The 7,453-nt window shown below is 43.6% G+C and overlaps 1 long non-coding RNA gene across 1 annotated transcript; it reads right to left on the bottom strand.

Moving 5' to 3' along the window:
• Window positions 1–872: 872 nt before the first annotated feature.
• Window positions 873–4,110, bottom strand: LOC143511559 (uncharacterized). Its single transcript, XR_013130161.1, has 3 exons — window positions 3,969–4,110; window positions 3,326–3,442; window positions 873–2,670 (listed from the first exon to the last, which is right to left on the bottom strand). It is a non-coding gene; the product is annotated as an uncharacterized LOC143511559 (long non-coding RNA).
• Window positions 4,111–7,453: the final 3,343 nt, after the last annotated feature.

The following is a 7,453-nucleotide window of genomic DNA, read 5'->3' as shown; positions in this document are numbered from 1 at the left end:
GTCTTAGCCTCGAGGGATTTCCTACCACAAATTACCCCCAAATTACATTTTAGGAAGGAAATTGTCAGTGAAATCAACTTAAACCAAGTGTCTCCATGAGCCGGGGGTGCAGCCAGTCCATGGCTGTTAACACTGTTGTGATTTAAGCTTCACGTTGCCATGTTCCCCATCACCAGTCAGACCAATCAGACCAATCACGGTGCTCTGTCTGGTGCCCAACGCTTCGTTTCGCTCGCAACGATCCGCCTGAAGGGTGGAGTCTCTCTTTCACTCCTCCCCTCCGCCCCCCTGCTCCACCCCCACTCTTCAACCTCCGCCTCTCCTCTCCTCTGACCAGGATGTTCTGTGCTGAGTCTTCACGAATTGGGCCAATTATGTCTCACAGGAACACATACACACACACAAACACACACACACACACAAACCGCACATGCACATGAACAGCAAATATGAAGACAAAACACTTTGTTTGGGTTCGAGGTTCTGATGCAATGCTGTGAGCCGCTGTTGCATCATCAGATTGCACCCTCAGACTTCCAGCCTGGAGCATCATCACAAACGAGACCCAGATAGTAAAGGGGTTAACGATTGGATTCTCTTCCCCATTTCCCTCAGTATATCACTCAGATATGCTACATAGTTATCTCCCCAAGGACATCACCTTCCCAACTGCATGGACTCACAGTTGTAAGTGTTTTTACATTTACCTAAGAATACAAAACAAGCATTATTATTATTTTATGATGATCATCTAAATATGAATATTCTAAATATCAAATGTAGTCAAAGTCTAAATATGACTACTTGACCATGTCGTAATCAAAACTGTGAAATGAATTAGTGAGCAGAAAGTTCATGTGCACTTTTTTTTTTGTTGTTTATTGTGTAATTTATGTAGTGTCATCAAATCATGGTGGGAGTGTTTGGGTTAGACTAACAGGCAATGTGGTGGTCCTATTTCATTTCTGATTATTACATTGCTGTGCAATTTTACTCAAAATGTAAATTCTAAATATTTGAGATTTGACTACATTAATTGCGTTTGGAGGAGTGTTAGTAAATTTGAGTTCTGAAAATAGCCTCCAGCTTAAAGATACATCCACCCTTAAAAAGGTAAAGTTTGTAAGTCACTAACACCAATCTACTTTAGCCTGACCTAATTGACACCATGTTGTGATTTTATATCCCACCGTGATTCCAATCTTTCATTCTTCCTCTTTCCCACCTGTGCACCCAGGTTTGCTCTTCTCCCATGATTCCTTTCTCCTGACCTTTCACCCCTGTGAAATTACTGTTCCTCTATTCCATCTTCCCAGGTGGTGTCATTAGAGCAGTAGCCCACCTCTCTGCGAGGCAGTGCCCCCATGCTGGGGCCTTTCAGATTGGATTTGATTGTCTTATGAATTGATTTGTGTGTATGTAAGAGGGGCGGCTGTAATCTGTCTGCTCATATCTGCCTCGCCATCAAAAGTTTGTCAGATGACAATCATGGCAAAGCACAGGAAGCTCACCTCTTCTGAAATGAGAGATGAATCAAATAGAGCTCAGGGTATCTGGCAAGGAATATTGATAAGGTGTGTGTTTGTGTGTGTGTGTGTGTGTGTGTGTGTGTGTGTGTGTGTGTGTGTGTGTGTTCATATTCAGAAAAGATCAGCTCAGCAGAGAAGTGTTGATTTTATGCATGACAAGAAGTGTGTGTGATACACTAGTGATACACTATTTTTACTTCATTTTGCTATGCCAGTTGAGAGTTTGCGTGTGGCATTTATCATCGTAGTATGGAGTATGTCAATGATCATTAAAACCAGCACGACTAGACATGTTAACAGCTTCTTCCCTAGAGCTGTAGGGTTTATCCATAACAGTGGAAACCTTAAACCTAAACTCAAACCTTCAAAGTAAACCTTAAACTAGCCAAACAAGCACCACAACTATACAACAGGAACTTCTCTGTAACTTATTCTGATTCTGATGTTGGGATTTCAGTCGTCATGTGTGGCTGTACAGACAGGTCATCTGAGCCTCATCTGGGCTTCACGTGACCCAGACGGAGCTCCCAGGGACCAGGCCGGCTGTTCCAGGCGTGTTGCAGGCGTGTTGCAGGCGTGTTGCAGGCGTGTTGCAGGCGTGTTGCAGGCGTGTTCCAGGCGTGTTGCAGGCGTGTTGCAGGCGTGTTGCAGGCGTGTTCCAGGCGTGTTCCAGGCGTGTTGCAGGCGTGTTCCAGGCGTGTTGCAGGCGTGTTGCAGGCGTGTTGCAGGCGTGTTGCAGGCGTGTTGCAGGCGTGTTGCAGGTGTGTTCCTATTGATATACATACGTCCTTTTTCACACTGGTTAATGTTTGCCCATACCCAGCCTCCTTTACACAAATGTCTCTCTCTCTCTCTCACACACGCACACACACACACACACACACACACACACACACACACACACACACACACACACACACTCTCTCTCTCTCTCTCTCTCTCTCTCTCTCTCTCTCTCTCTCTCTCTCTCTCTCTCTATTACAATATTTTAGTGCTCTCTCTTCTGGACAGGCTTTCAACTGGTCTGTAGCTGGTACAGACACCCACACCTCTCTCCAGCTCTTTTAATTGGACGGTGGCATGCGGTTCAAACGGTCACGGTCCATATTGATGGGCAGCTTCCTGCCATGTGTCTCGCACCCTAAAAATGAAACATCGTAAAGCTGTCATTTAAAACGCAGGTACTGTAAACCTGTTCTATGAAAACAAGCCTCAGAGTGTCACATCATCCACGCCAGTGCACCTGTATCGAAAATTAAACTGTCGGACTACCAGAAATAGTCAATCAACCTTTCAACGCACACAAAAATAAATAAATCGATATATTAGAATGATGTAGCTCATGGACTTGGGAAATACGCCTTTTGCTTTCAGCTGTGATTTACTTTCACAAACTGGCACAGGCGCATATGAAAGTAACCATATTAACTCCAGTGAACTAAAAGGTCAACATCCTCCTCATATGATTCCAGCAGCAAACCTCCCCCCCCTCCTCCTTTCTGTCTTGTTATGTATCAATTTCTATTCAGCAAATATTCAGTGGCAGCAGCTGACCTTATCTGGTCCCTCTGAGGCATTTTGATAGAAAGCAAATTCATTTCCGTGTGGCGTGATGTAATATGTTTAACTCAATTCCACTTAAATGTCAAAGCCAATGATAGGCAGAGTCTTTGCTCCAGAGTGTACACTTGTCTAAACTATAGTGAATACGCAAAGCACCATCAATGCCGGTCGTTGTCATAACAAAGCTTCCCGTGTCTGTGGGAATGATCATTTACTCGTAAAAAACGGCTTACCGGTGGCCTTTGTGCTGCAGTCTGCAGCCTGCGGTCGACGCAGCCTCCCAGTGCAGATGGCCAGGAAGTTTGAGCTACTTTCCAATGCTAACAATGTCAGCATGATGCACTGTTGAGCTGGAATCAGAACTCACATTTTGGGGAAGCAGCCCCCCCCACACACACACACACACACCCACACACCCACACCCACACACACACACACACACCCTCCGCTCCATGAGAATTGGTGCCCTAGTCCACCAAGTTCCACTGTGATTTCTGTACAGAATCCAAGTGATCTCACAGAACACAAAATGGCTGCCAGTTAGACTTGTACAGTGTGGTAAAGACAGCAGCGTGCTGCCGTGCTGTTGTGCAGGTCATTTAAAATTAACACGCTAAGCGCAGTAAGCGTCTTAGACATCTCTTATCTGTAGGAAATGCTTCTTCATAGCGGAGTTCGAGTTTCTTTATGTAGAGGTGCATAATGAATAAAAAATAACATGTTTCTTATTAAAATACTTGAGATTTTCTGTCAGGGCAGCAAAGGGAAGCAGAGCGATTTTAACATCCTCCCACTTCTCACTCTGTTCTGCACTCTTTCTTCCCTGTTGCTTTCTACCCTCTGATATCTGCACTTTCTATCATTTCGTCTACTCACCCTCTCCCTCTGTTCCTCCTCCTGCGTCTTTCTCCTGCGCTGTTATCATTGGAACCCAACAGGCGTGTTTTCAGTGGGAATTTTTGGCGAGGTTTCACTCCAAACAGACCAGGGCCTGTGCTCATGTAACTGATGCTGGACAAACAACATTCAGAGAGAGAGAGAGAGGGAGAAAGAGAGGGAGAGAGAGAGAGAGAGCAAGCACATGGGGAGTGGCAGAAAGAGAGATTAGCACCCAGATGGTGGACTTCCTTTCTTCTCTTTCATGGTTTCCCCCTCTTAACTCAGAAAGGCCCTCGCAAGGCAGACAAAGGGCAGAAATGGCCCTGTGTGCGGACGAGGCCGTCTACGTTTCTTTGTGTTCTTGTTTGGGAGAGCATTGGTTCACGTGGCCCAGGCCCAGAGCTCCGGGTGAAGCGTCCAGATGTTCAGTGTCGGAGGTGTGCGCTGGTTTGACGGGCTGTAGTCTCTGTTTGTTTTGAAGCTGCTTCAAAGCATTCTTCTTAGCGGAGAGCGTGATAGACAGTGTGCGTGACTGTGACCCCCCTGAGCAACATGAGGGATTTTATTGTGGCGGGAGTGTCCAAACTGGAAGAGACTCCACGGGCCTTGAATTTAAAGGCTAGATATCTATTGACAGACATGTTGGGATACTTTCCGTGCTAACCTACATATTTGTTATAATGTTTTTGCTGTGCAACCACTAAATCTTTAGTTAAAATTTTAATGTTGGCCTAAATGAACAGCTCTGCAGTCTGTTTTCTTAAATGTATGCCATTCATCATCTGTATTAATTCATTGACACACATAGGTGGAGGAAGCAAGTTTAAGGGCCCTAAACACTAAAACATCACCTTGGGGGATTAAACATTTCTCAGAATATAGTGAAAGTAACATGATTGTTACAGTCCTCACAATACAATCCAAACCATTACATTGTGCTTTGGTCTTTAGAGGTTATAAATGGTACAGAAAGGCACGTTGGCAGTAAAAAAAATAGCAGTTCCAACGTGTCTTCATGCTGATCGTCTTGCATTTCTGTAAGGATTTGTGGGTGTTCCTGTGCTCTGGAATGGAAGTTTGGCTCCTTTGACTGCTGGGAAAATGTCCAGTTGTAAAGTTTCTCACACACTAGCCCGTGCAGTACGTAGCTGTCTCAGCATATTTATTGCAGTTCAAACAAGTAAAACAAGAGGTTATTTAGCAAAATCTGAGGCCTGTCCTTTAAGTTATAGCCTGGCTCACGATTTTGGCTTGCTGTCACTTATCCCAACCCAGTGATTCCCGGGCTGCTAGCCGCACAGCTCCAGGTTAACCTCCACGTGAAGAATATTTATATTATTTCCTTCGCACTGGCTTCATCCCTATGCAATCATCTTTTGTAGTCATGCCTAATTTTACCCCTAGGACCTCGTTTCCTTGATGGACAACAGTGGCCAGTTTTAACACTTCATCTGCTCTCCTTGGAATGAAGACCCTATCAGTCCCCAGTCACTCTTAATTGTTTTCAGAAGTTTCAATTAATGGCGATACCGTTCAATCATTATTAAACTTAATTAAGGTGTTGTAGATCCATGTACTAGAAATGGTTCAATTAGAGTTTTATTGTATGCTCATTCTCTACATAGACATTGCACTCTTGTCTGATAGCTTTAAAAGTGAACATTTACTTTAACTCTTCTTGCATGAATATTGTGAATGCTATTAAAAATCTTTAACTATTTTCTACCTAGAAATTCAGGGATGGGGCAAAATAGCAAACTGTAGATTTAAGTTAGACAGACAAACAGACAGATAGATAGACAGGTAGATGAGACAGATGAGTCTCCCCTGCTGTCTGTGTGTGTCTCTCTCTCCCTCTCTCTATCTCTCTTTCTTTCGTTTTCAGATAGATAGATAGAGTTAACCATATTAAATCTGTTAAATCTTTACACACTGGAGGTGGCATATAGAAATACACATGCTTCTTGATTAATCATTTTATGTCTTGAATGCATCGGTTTCATAAAGGCATGTTCTCAAAAGAATAGAAATTGTCATAACGCCAGTCGGTGGACCCACTGGCTGCTGGTGATTTATACATAACATTCTGACTATTTAAAAGGTGAGAGTGTTGGAACAAGTAGCCCTGCTGTTAGAGAAGTGTAAACTTTAACCAGTGTGGGGAATGTAATTACTGATATGTGTGCACTGTCCGTTCTGACTGCTAAAAGCCTTTCTCTGCCATCTGTCAGAAGCATGACTCGAGTATTTTGTGCATGACTCGTGTGGATTGTGCACGACTCGTGTATTTTGTGCACGACTGATGTATTTCTTCACCCAAGAGCACCAGAGAATGCACCATGGAGTCCTCCGCCTGCCACACAGGTTTTTCCTCCAAGTGCATTATGGGGGCCAAATGTCTTATCACTGAATAGTGAGCCTGCAGCAGTGTATTCTCAGATTACGGTGACAAGCACAAGCACTGGAGAAAGCACAGTGTCCATGTTGGAGAGAGACACTGCCTCATAGCTGAGAGGGACCTAACAGCTGAAAGAACTTCTCTGGATAATTGAGTGGCCCCATTCTTTAGACCCTGGCACAGAGATACTGCTCTTCCGAGACTCACGGGGGGCATGAACTACAAATATCGCTCACAGTAAAAAAACCTCCCACACACACACACACAAACACACAGCTCTCCCACTGTCTGACAGCTAGCTTGCTCATGGGATCATTGTAAACATGAGTCCCCAATAACCCATTACCTTAGTGTTTACATAAAAGGACCTTTGAGTGATTTGGGGGAGTTTTGTGACATGTACTGGTGCGCACGTGTTGTCTGTTTCTTCGCCATGTTCAACTCAGTCAACATGTTTTTCTAGTTAATTTAGAAAAACAATAAAAAACAATAAATTTACAAAACCCCTTTTCACTGTGCATTTGAGATTCATAAAAAAGATTTGTTTTTCTTTGTGTGAGTGTGAGAGGGAGAGAGTGATAAACAAAAAGGTAACCAGGCCAAACAGCAATTGAAATTGCCAGCAGAGGCAATTGGAGTAAGTGTCCTTACTTTCTGTTGAACGAGGATGAGGACTGGTTTTCTGTCCAATGAATGACTAACACTTTCTGACCAACACTATCTGACCAACACTATCTGACTAACACTATCTGACCAACACTATCTGACTAACACTATCTCACCAACACTATCTGACTAACACTATCTGACCAATACTATCTGACCAACACTATCTGACCGATACTATCTGACCAACACTATCTGACTAACACTATCTGACCAGTACTATCTGACTAACACTATCTGACCAACACTATCTGACTAACACTATCTGACTAACACTATCTGACCAATACTATCTGACCAACACTATCTGACCAACACTATCTGACTAACACTATCTGACCAATACTATCTGACTAACACTATCTGACCAATACTATCTGACCAACACTATCTGACCAACACTATCTGACCAATACTA

The sequence above is a fragment of the Brachyhypopomus gauderio genome, chromosome 4 (assembly GCF_052324685.1).
Source record: "Brachyhypopomus gauderio isolate BG-103 chromosome 4, BGAUD_0.2, whole genome shotgun sequence".
Taxonomy (NCBI): domain Eukaryota; kingdom Metazoa; phylum Chordata; class Actinopteri; order Gymnotiformes; family Hypopomidae; genus Brachyhypopomus; species Brachyhypopomus gauderio.
The sequence above is the reverse complement of the archived record's forward strand: the minus strand, read 5'-3'. Positions and strand labels throughout refer to the sequence as shown.